The following is a 12224-nucleotide window of genomic DNA, read 5'->3' on the forward strand; positions in this document are numbered from 1 at the left end:
ATCTTAGAGCATCATCAGCATGTGAATAAATTGCATGCAGGCTGGTAGATCCTTGTTTAAAATGATCCTGGTCAAGCTGGTGACCGGGTCTTGAAATGTACAAACAGGAATCAATTAGTTTGTAAATTTTGCATTTAACCTTTTGAGTTCCATAGAGAGCCTTTAGATTGCTTGGTTCAGCACATTTATTTTCAAATAAGTAACAAGGTGTTATCGGTCAAAAGGAAAAGGAATGCAAGGTACAAACAAATGCTCTAACATGCTATACGACAAAATTTATCAGGGAAAAGGCAAAGGTACACAAGGTACAAAACAATACGTGAAGTCAACAGCAATCAAATATGAAAAATAAATGAAGAAAAACAGCCCCCAGAATGAACAGAAATGTACAAAGTAAATGCAATTATAGGTATGCAAAGTACATCAGCAAACCATATGAAAAAACTTTCCACCAGTCTGATCACAAATTGGTGCTACCCCAAGGTTTAAGCCCACACATCCATTTGTAACTATCCTATCTTATCTACCACTCATCTTTCTCTCAACATCCACGGCTCAACAACAATCATTTAGTAAATGTATGTATTGTTCTTGATTTGCCCGATAAAAACAGCTGGTCTCGTATAAATCTTCCCCTTCAATTCTAATTATGTACACTAATCATACAGCACCCTAAAACAAGGATAAAGACTCGATCAGAATGCCACTCCTTTCCATCAGATAGAGCAATCCTCATTTGATGAATGACTGCTTCCTCTTGGATTATCAAATCAATACAACAAAATTAAGTTGGCTATGGGGTATCTGTTACCATCAGGCTGACCAAGTCCCTTGCTCCCACTCTTATCTTAACAAATCTGCATTCTTATGAACAAGACTGTCACACCCCGTTCGCACAGAACCGGGCCAGTGACTGGGTTAACACCGGTTAACCCAAACCTGCCAGGATCAACAGATACAGTATTCCACCACAGCATACACACAACTAATAAAAGCTTATCAAATCAGCGGAAGACTTGGTTTACCTGTGAATATTCCCATAATACTTGATACCCGAATTGTGATACAATAGTTATATACATGTGGGCCCGAAGGCATGATATTTACACAATAAAGGTACAATTCACATATCAAGTACATAAAGGAAACCATAAAAAATCAGAGTATACAGCTCGGCTCGGTCTCAAAGGCTAGAGCTCAGCTAGGCATCAAGGGTTGAGCCCAGCTCGGCATCACATGGTAGAGCTCAGCTCGGCCTCAAAAGTGGAGCTCAGCTCGGCATCAGAACTGCGGTCCCGCAGCACAACTCTCGCACGAGCAATCAGTGCCGTGCTCAAGCTCCTCAGGGGCCCACCAGTCCTCTTCATGGAACTCAACCGTGGGACCCGACCCGTGCTCTTCAGATGGATGACCTGCAAAATCATCTAAAAAGAGGTGCACACGTGGGATGAGCTCACTAGCTCAGTAAGTGGAAAGATGGACCACACAGCAGTCCACACAACAAAACACAGTCATATGCACTACATGCTATGCAATACATTTAAAATCACATCCACCTAAGCAACATTACTAAGTCTTTGGTTTAGTGCTACTACAGCCACAGTGCGCGTATACTCCGGGTACGAGCCGTGAACTCCATCCCGCGATACGCCCATAGGGCTGTCAGAGAAGGCCTACCATGAGTACTCGAAAAAGTAAAAACATGCCGACCACTGGCTCTCAACAGAAAAGTAAATGATTGAAATTAAAGGTGCTGACTCCAGCAATTTAAAAGCAGTACGATTGGCCCTCTTAAATATACCACCGGGGTTGCCGACTGTCCTAATGACCCACCGGGCGTTATGTCTAACCGCCACAGTGACCCGACAACCGCCATCACTGATTTCTCCCAAATGGTAACCCAACACCTTAACCCCTGTTGGGAAGGGTCGTAGCACGGGAATGTGATAATCCTAAACCGCATGCTCCTATATGACAATAGTACGATTGCATAGTGCCACCGCGTCCCATACCACGGGCCACCAATGCACTCGTTTTCAAGCCGACTACGGCATCTAGTCTATTAATGCATCATGCACCATGATGTCAACATTCATCACAGAAGCATATTATCACTTGGCATTTAGAAAATAAACACATCCATGCATAACCATGTGAGGATGACTAATCTACATAGCATTTTCATGATGGCATGACTAGATTAGATACAATTAAATGAATGCCAAACAATGCCTTGAAACAAGGCCAAACGTCCTCTCCCCACTTACCTGTAGTGTACAAGGATTCCCGCTCAATACGGGTGAGATCCGGTGCGAGAAACGTAGGATTTGGTGAACCTATCATGAGTGAGCGGGGTTAGTATTTCACCATTTTGGAATCAATATTAACATGATCCAATGACACGATCATGTTTAGAATCCTAAAAGAATGTCACACGTCCGATTTGAGTCCAATCGGACGTAAAAATCACATTCGGAGCCTCTCAGGTGGGTCAGACAGGTGGTGGTCAGACCCACCGGTCTGGACCGGCAGGTAGGTTGGCCCGCCGATCTGGCCTGCCGGTTGTGCCCGAGGGCCCTACCCTCTCAGGCGGGTGCCCACAGGCGGGCCAGATGGCCCACCGGTCTTGCCCACCGGTCTTGGCGGGAAACCTGTTGTTCCTTCCTAACTTCCTCTATTCTTTGGGGATTCAAATGGGGCTTTTCCAAACCCATTCTTCACACTTTCAAGGTCTTATAGGATGGTTCTAACCTAGATCTAGGTTAGATTTAAGGAATGGGAAGCCATCTTACCTTCTTCGCTCAAGAACACCTTCAAACCCCCAAAATCACTTCAAATCCACAATGCATCTCCAACCTTGTCAATACCTCTTCAAATCCTTCAAGATCAACACATATGTCATCTATTAAACCTTAGATTCATCATTTGAAAGTGGATTTACAAGATTTCAAGAAACCCTACCCAAATCAAGAGTTTTACTTGGGCATGGTGAATGTTTAAGGAACCCAATTTTGCTTACCTCTAAATGTAGATCTAGTGTTGAAGATCACTCTTCCGGCGCCGGAATGGGGAGATCAAGCCTCGGCGCCGCTGAAATCCTTCTCTTCTTCCTCTTCCTTCTCTTCTCTTCTTCTTTCCTTTCCTTTCTCTCTCCTCTTTACTATTCTCACCAACGTACGAGTGTCATAAATGAAAAAGAAAAGGAAATCATAAATGCTATATATATACTTCTTAAATAACTAAATAGTTCACATGGATGGGTCACTCAGGTGGGTGGATGCGCCCACCTGTCCGCCCACCTGAGGGTCAAAACTTGGGATTTTGACAGAATTCGATCCTCGGCGCGAATCTCACTCTTGGCATACGATGTAATATACGTACGTGCCTTAATATATGGCTACATACCTACTTTATCCGTACATGGCCTTATGATAGGTGCATGTACACGACTTGGGTATTCCCGTCTCTTCTGGCACTGGCTCGGACTTGTCGGGCCAGCCGGTGTTTAAGGTCACCCTTGCCATCATAGTCCATAAGGAACCCGCTCTAATTCTCTCTGGTTCCGGTCCTGCATGGTTAAACTGGGTCAACCGTGTAATCAGACCGGGTTCAAGAAGTAGGGTATTACACTTTGTCTCCGAGCTACCCCGTTCACCCAAGGGAATGGATGCAATTTGGGTGATAGTTGACAGACTCACTAAGACTACCCATTTCATTCCATTCAAAAGTACCTACTCTATGGATAAACTAGCATAACTTTATATGGAGAATATTGTTCGCTTACATAGAGTACCAGTCAGTATAGTGCCGAACAGAGATCCAAGGTTCACAACTAAATTCTGGAAGAGCCTCCAATATGCTATGGGAACATAGGTGAATCTAAGCACTGTCTTTTATCCACAGACTGATGGGCAATCTAAACGAACCATACAAATACTAGAAGATATGCTCAGAGCCTGTGCAATGGAAATGAGTGGCAGTTGGGAAGAAAACATACCTCTTTTGAAGTTTGTGTATAATAATAGTTATCAAGCCACGATCGGAATGGCACCATATGAGGCATTGTATGGCAGAAGGTGTAGAACTCCCTTATGCTGGGATGATATAGGAGAACGGAAAATGCTTGGGCTAGAGATGATACAAATGATTTGCGATAAAATTGATGTTATTCACGAGAAAATCAAGGCGCCCCAATCTCATCAAAAGACCTATGTGGACAACTGCAGAAAAGATATTGAATTCCAAGAAGGGGAGAAAGTGTTTTTGAAAATCTCTCCTACCAAGGGCTTACATAGGTTCCACAGGAAGGGCAAGTTGAGTTCAAGATATGTTGGCCCGTTCGAGATCTTAAAACGGACTGGCTCAGTGGCATATATTCTGGCCCTTCCGCCATCTTTCAGCAATGTGCACAATGTATTCCATGTTTCAATACTGAAACGGTATGTACATGATCCATCACACATGCTAGCTGTGGAACTATAGTACTTAGAGGCTGATATGACTTATAAGGAGTAGCCTACTGAAATCCTGGATCGGAAGATTAAGACTCTTCGCAACCGATCCATTACTTTTGTAAAGAAACTGATATCCAGGCTAAATATCCTCATCTTTTTGGACTACTAGGTAACTTCAATTTTGAGGATGACATTTTTAAAGAGGGGTGATAGATGTAAAGCTCTGCTCTTTAAACCCCGGTTTATTGACCAGTTGGTTCGATTGGGTCTTGCAGGGTCTAAATCGAAACTGGTTGATGTCGGTGCTTTATGGTACATGATAGCAAGGGTGACGTCAAATGTGGGGTGGCCGGATGAGATATAGCTAGTACCCGAGATGATCCGCAAGCCTAAGCCGTGCCTTTGCACATATCACAAGGCCATGAATGAATAGAAAAGGCAAGTTATCGTATTTGAATGATAAGAACTTGATCCACAGCACATGGCGACAATAAAGTACATGTTAAGACTCCATTTTCCTCCTAAATACAGTAAGGTTGGCTTATTTGGCCAACTGGTGGGTGTTACTAGTAAGTATGAGACCCACTAGTGTGATCCACTTATTGGGGTTTTGTGGACCCCAGCATACCCGGCTTGGATGAGCACGTGGATTTCGACCTCCTCATCGTAATGGGGTCTTGTATGCCCAAAGATGTCAGCTACATTGCCTAGAAACGAGATTAATGTGTTTTGGTCCATAATGGGCAAAACCAAACAGGCGTTATAAGATATTTATCAACCAAGGTATAAATAGCCTTTATAACTCTCTCTCTCTCTCTCTCTCTCTCTCTCTCTCTCTCTCTCTCTCTCTCTCTCTCTCTCTCTCTCTCTCTCTCCCTTGTTTATGGTTTTTAGCAAAGTGGGAGAGAGGAGTAAAGAAGAGGGAGAAAAGAAGAAGAAGGAAGAGGAAGGAAGTTTCCCCTTGGATTCCAGAGCCGCATCTTGCTTGTCTATCGTCGGAATAACGACTGGTGACTCGAGATCTTCATTTTGAGGTAAGTAACACCATGAATCTTAAGGTTTGACGAAACCCTCTTTGTATGTGTTTGGTCTAAGGGGTAACAAAGCTATTGTGTGTGATTTTCGTTGAAGTATTTGAGGAGAGGAACAAAGATTGGAGGTTTTTGAAGTGGCATTTGAGTTTGGGGAAAAGGGTTTTGGTTTTTACAAGTAAAAGTATGATGATTTAGGGTTTTTACAAGTAAAAGTATGATTTCTTCTCCCAAATCTTGTTGTTGTCTTAGATCCATGGTACAATCAAGTAGGTAAAGCTTAGAATGTGTGGGAAATGAAGTGGGAATCACCCCATTGGAGTTCCAAGTGTTGGAATGGAAGAAGGAAGAAAAACAACAGAGTTCGAGAGAACCAGTGGGTAAGACTAGTGGGTGTCTGAGCCACCGGTGAAGACCTACCAGTCACACCTGAGCCCTCAGGTTCTATCGATAAGTATGACCGATGGGTGCCTGATCGATAGGTCAAGACCTACCAGTCTCACTTGAGCCCTCGGGTTCTACGAGCGGGTGTGATTGACAGGTGCCTGACCCACCGGTGAAGACTTACCAGTCATTCCTGGACTTATAGTTCTACCGATGGTTAAGACCGGTGGGTCCTTGACCTGCCTATATGACCCGCCAGTCTTATAGATTTCACTGGTGGGTTCCCTTACCTACCTCTATGACCTACTAGTAGCTCAAATGAGCTCCGATTGAATCCAAATTCATCGACAACTTTCCTTACGCTATTATTTGCATAGTGACCATATCATACGTCGTTTATGGTCCCGATTTATACGTATTTCTAAATCCTTTATCTGTGCTAGGATTCAAGAAACTCATCCTTCACTCTGGATTTTACCCTTACCACGGGTGCCGATTCTCCTACGAAAATAGGTAAGTGGGGAGAGGACTTTGATTCTTAATTTGTGGCATATTTTTGGCATCATTTGCACTCATGAACTATATTAACATTCCAATTGTCATTCTCATGCATATGGTTGATGAATGAATGATGCATTTAGAACTGAACATGTTATATTTTAAATTCTATACGCATTGTTATATGTTGCATCTTGAGAATGGATTTATCATGCGATGTATATGATGCTAGTTTGCTGAACATGTGTGGGATTTTTTAGAATAGATGTTGTAGTCGGCTTAGAAACAAATGCATTGGTTCATCATGAAATAGGACACGAAAGAACTATACAGTTGTACTATCTCATGTAGGAGCATGTGGTTAGGATTTTATAAACCCTCATGCTACAACCCTTCCCAACAGGGGTTTACTTATTGGGTTATCATTGGGGGGAAGCGTCGATCGCGGACTGCCATGGTGGTTAGAAGTATACCTGGCTAATCATTAGGACAGTTGGAAACTTTGGTGATATATTCAAAGGGCCAATCGTACTACTTTTAATTTCTACTATGGTTCAGCCATAATTTATTTTTTTTCTATGGTTCAACCACGATTTACATTTCTGCTGTGGTTCGGTCATAATTTGCTTTTCAGAGTGCTCACGGTGGGCCTTCTCTGACAACCCTATGGGCGTATCGCAGGATGGAGAACGCGTCTTGTGGTTGTGAGTAGCACATTACGTATGACCTAGAATGATTGTTTAGGCGGACTAGGATTTAAAATGAATTGCACGCATATAGTATTCATTTGAATTGCATTTGCTTGTGTGTCTTTCTTTCCATTTACTAAGCTAGTGAGCTCACCCCTCATGTAAATACCTTTTTAGATGATTTTGTAGGCTATTCAGTAGAGGAGCCAATGCCGGGTCCCATTGGTGAAACCCCAGTAGGGGATTGGTGGGTCCTCGAAGAATTTGAACAGGGTGAAGGTTGTCCGTGTGAGGGTTGTGTTGCTGGGCAAAAGTGATAGATTCAGTTGCCGTACTTTTTTATTCTTTTGGTATATTCCCCTTTTGTGCTCTCGATATTTAAATCTCTATTTCTTGTGTAATTATCATGCCTACGGGCCCACATGTAAATATTTTATGTATAACAATTTGCGTATCAAGAGTATGTGGGAATTATAGGATATTAACAATGACAAGACTTCCGTTGTATTATGTTATTACATTCCATTGATCACGTGTGATTTGTTGTGCTGTGGTTACTGTATCAGATGATCCTAGTGGTTTTTGGGTTACCCGGAGGGAACCCAGTCACCAATCCGGTTCTATGTTAATGGGGCGTCACACTCCAAACACCAATCGAGACCAGGTAATCCTTATTCACTGTTTCCATCCAAATTCCATTTATCTGTCATGTTTTTTTTCTGTGTTCTCTTGACCTTGGTTTTATCTTGGTTTGATCTTCATTCATGTTGCATGAGTAGATAGTTTATTCCAAGGTACTTACTGTGCATGTTTTATGAAGTCATTTTTCTTTCTGAAATTCATGTCTTAAGGTACCCATCTTAAGCCACTTGTATATAAATTATCTGCAACATCACACACCCACCCACTTAAGGACCTTAATATTCTAGCTTTCTTGGTTTTTCTATGCACTATTCTTATGTGTTAAGTTGTGCACTCCTATTGAAGAGTCCCTACCAATACCGTTTAGAGTGAATAGCAGAGACATCATGAGGATTCTATGCTGGAATATTAGAGGACTACATGCCAAAGCTAAAAGAATGTGTCTCAATAAACACATTTCCAATACCTTGGTTGTCTGTGTCTTTCTTTGTGAAACAAATATTTCTGACCATGTGTAGACACCAAATTTTGTCCCCCCCTCGGCAATGATGAATTACGGGTAATGAGGAGACATATATTTTCTCTTTTGGAAAGAAGTTAAAATTTCGGCACAAATCCAGACTATCCCAAAAATGGTGATTGGTCAAAATTTAAATGATGCAGGGAATGTGACCAGAAGTGGTCATTAATACCTTTTGCTAGAAGATGACAATCAAGCCTAGCAGATGCTCGATCCCCGTATCATTGGAAAGTATTTGGAAATATGGTCTCATTGATATCTTGTATGAAAAAAACGGATAACCAGGTGTGACGTAATGCCTACTTGAACTTTGAACCAGTTAAACCAGAAAGAACCAAACCAAACCAAACCAACTCAAACCGAACCAAACCCTAAACCCTGAACCAAACCAACCCAACCCAAACCAAACCCTAAACCTTGAACCAAACCAAAACCTAAAACCTTGAACCAACCCAACCAAACCAAACCCTAAAGCTTGAACTAAACCAAACTAACCCAAACCAAACCCTGAACCAGACCAAACCCTGAACCAGACTAGACCTTGAACCAGAACAGACCCGACCAAACCCTGAACCAGACCAAACCCTAGACCAGACCAAACCCTGAACTAGACCAAACCCTTAACCAGACCAGTTCCTGAACCAAACTAAATTCTAATTTAAACCCTAAACCCTAATCATAACCCTAAACCCTAAAACCTAAACCCTAAACCCTAAACCCTAATTTAAACCTTAAACCCTAATCAAAACCCTAAACCCGAACCTAAACCCGAATCTCAAACCATAATCGAACCTTAGACGAACTTAAATTAAACCTTAAAAACCTTAATCAAATTAAAATCAAACCCTTAATCAAACCTATAATTAAACCAAAATCAAACTATAATCAAACCTTAAATCAAACCATAATCAAACCTTAAATTTGAACCATAATTCAAATTAAAATTAAACCTTAAATTCAAACCATAATTCAAACCTATAATCAAACCCTTAATCAAACCATAATTCAAATTAAAATTAAACCTTAAAATCAAACTTTAAATCAAACATAATCAAACCATAGCCAAACCTATAGTCAAACCATAAATCAAACCATAAATCAAACCATAATCAAACCAAAATCAAATTTTTAAATCAAACCAAAATCAAACCTTGAACTTAAACCAGACCCTATCCAAAACCAAGACTTACCGACTGCTATTGACGAGATAAGGACTCCACCAAAGGCTACTGCAGCCTAGGCTAGGGAGTAGCCCCAAGTCTAGGGGAGTATCTAGAGGTGTAAGAGGGTACCATGTACTATTTCAAAGCTCAACAGGGTGACACGTACCTATTTTCAGGGTGACACGTACACTAATGGGGTGACACGAAGGGGGGTCCGTGTAAACCCTTACAAAATCCGTGTAAGGGCTTACACGGATTGTGTAAGGGATCACAAATCCGTGTAAAACCTTACACGGATTTGTGCGGGGCTTACACGGATTTGGCCCCTCTCACAGCTTTGGGCGTTTTTACACCCCTACCCTTCCTCCTCTCCTATAAATAGTGATCCCTGGGTCACTGTAAACCCGGAACAGAAAGCAACAGGTAGAAAAAAACAAGACAGAATGCAATAGAGAGTAAAGTTCCAAAAGAGAGAAAAAAAAAAGAGAGAAGAAAGAAAAAGAGGGAAGAATCCTAAGCTAGCTGAAGTTTCCAAAAGCCCAATCTGGAAGCCCAAAGCCCAGGAAGCCCAAAGCCCAGGTTGTCCAGGTTGTCCATATCAGGTTAGTATCAAACCCCTTGTTCAAATTCTTTTCATTTAAATTCAATATTTTAATTATGGTGTAGAAGTTCTACCCAAAATTCCTGAGTTGATTTCAACCCTAGAAATACGACGCGGAAGCTCTGTTCAAAATTCCTGAGCTGACTCCTAACCTAGAAATACGGCACGGAAGCTCTGTCCAAATTTTCTAAGCTAATTCCAACCCAAGAAAAACGGCGCGGAAGCTCTGCCCAAAATTCCTAAGCTGATTCCAACCCTAGAAATACGACACGGAAGCTTTGCCCAAAATTCCTGAGCTGATTCCAACCCTAGAAAAACGGCGTAGAAGCTCTGCCCAAAATCCCTAAGCTGATTCCAACCCTAGAAAAACGGCACAGAAGCTATGCCCAAAATTCCTAAGTTAATTCCAACCCTAGAAATACAGTGTGAAAGCTCTACCCAAAATTCCAGACTTGATTCCAACCCTAGAAATATGGCATGGAAGCTCTGCATAAAATTCCTGAGTTAATTCCAACCCTAGGAACATGGCACGGAAGCCCGGCCCAAATTTTCAGAGTTAATTCTAATTCTAAAAATATAGTATGGAAGTTCTATTTAGATTCTGGAAAACCAGAATCCATAGTCACACCCTAGCAAAAAAGCCTTGTCAACTTTCTTACCCAGGTGCTGAAAGTTTTTAATTTCTTCAAGAAAGAGAAAAGAAAATCAAATCATTACCTCTAAGTTGAGGAAAATTATCAGAAAATTCACCATTTTCATCAATCATTATCATGTGAATATTATATTCCAATTTCTATTGCAATTTCATTTTCCTCATTTCTTTATATATTTGTTTTACGTGTTTATTGCATAAAATAAAGATTTACCGTTGTAGTTTTATGCATTAATTTTAGCATTTGTCCGTCAAATGTAGTTTGTTTCATCATTTTATATGTTATCGCATGTATTTCTCACATAAAATAACGATCATGATTTTTCCGTTATAGAGCATAGCACGTATATGTAGGTAAAATAGCTGCATTTCTCATTATTTTATGTAAATTTCATTATTTCATGTAGAATTCTTTCAAGCCAATTCATATATATATATATATGTTTGCGTTATTTCATGTAAGAGAACTATGCTAGCTTAGACTGTTAAAATTCTCAGGGGAGAATATTAGAAATCCAAGCTTCTGGTAGAAAGACCAAGAATTCCGGGTGAGGTGGGTGCCTAACACCTTTTCACACTCGTAACCTGACACGGACCCCTATCTCTGGAACAGACCAAGGTATGAAGCCAAATTAGGGGATTCCTTCCTTTCGCAGGGAACCAACCCCCTATTCTAGCATGATCCCTTGATCAAAATTGGGCTCCACCATAGGGTTCTAGGCCCTAAATCCTAGATGGCAACTGCAAAAGTCATGCTTTTCCCATCCCCCCAATAGTCGCAGACCATGCTTTGGAGGCCATTCAATCCAAGGCAGGCCAAAGGTGAGAAGGAAGGATAGGAGATAAAAGAGAGAAAAAGACCAAAAAATATATTTTCCCTTACAGTGGCGACTCCACTGGGGACTGTCAAAATTTTTATACCAGAAACTTATAATGAACGTTAGAATTTTCTCCTCCTAATCATCATTGTGTGCAAACATCTCTGTACATTGCTTGCTAACTGCATCACGCATCTTGTTCGAAGTGAAATCGGTTGACGAGGATACTTCCTGTCGTGCCCGCACCCTCGGGGAGGTTAGTGGATGATATACTAATTACTCTGAGATCAAATGATGCCCACTTCCTACATAAGAGTGCTCGAAGTGAAATTGGTTGGCGAGGATGGTTGTCGATAGTTCGAAACCCTCGGGGTGGTAGAACATATTGGGCCATTCTGAGATTAACTAATGGCCACTTTTTGCAGTACACTTGGGCAGACACTCACTCACGGATACACCTACCCCTGTGATTAGCCGACTAAACCCATGTAATGTCATAGATAATCACCGGCGAAGTCACACCCCTTGATACAGTACCATCTGGTATATCAAAGGAACCACGTACCCATGATTCACTTTCGATGATAGGTATATCGGTTTTGTCAAGGGTAACCTTGTTCTGTCCTACAACCTTTCCCATTGCTTCACATCATATTGGAACTAGACCATTAAACAACTAGGGTACGCCACAAACTGACTCAGTAATTGTTTGTGGTTCAAGTTAGAACCCTTCCAGCTTGTTTCACCTAAGGTGAGATTTTTCCTATATATG

This window comes from Macadamia integrifolia, chromosome 2 (genome assembly GCF_013358625.1).
Source record: "Macadamia integrifolia cultivar HAES 741 chromosome 2, SCU_Mint_v3, whole genome shotgun sequence".
Taxonomy (NCBI): Eukaryota; Viridiplantae; Streptophyta; class Magnoliopsida; order Proteales; family Proteaceae; genus Macadamia; species Macadamia integrifolia.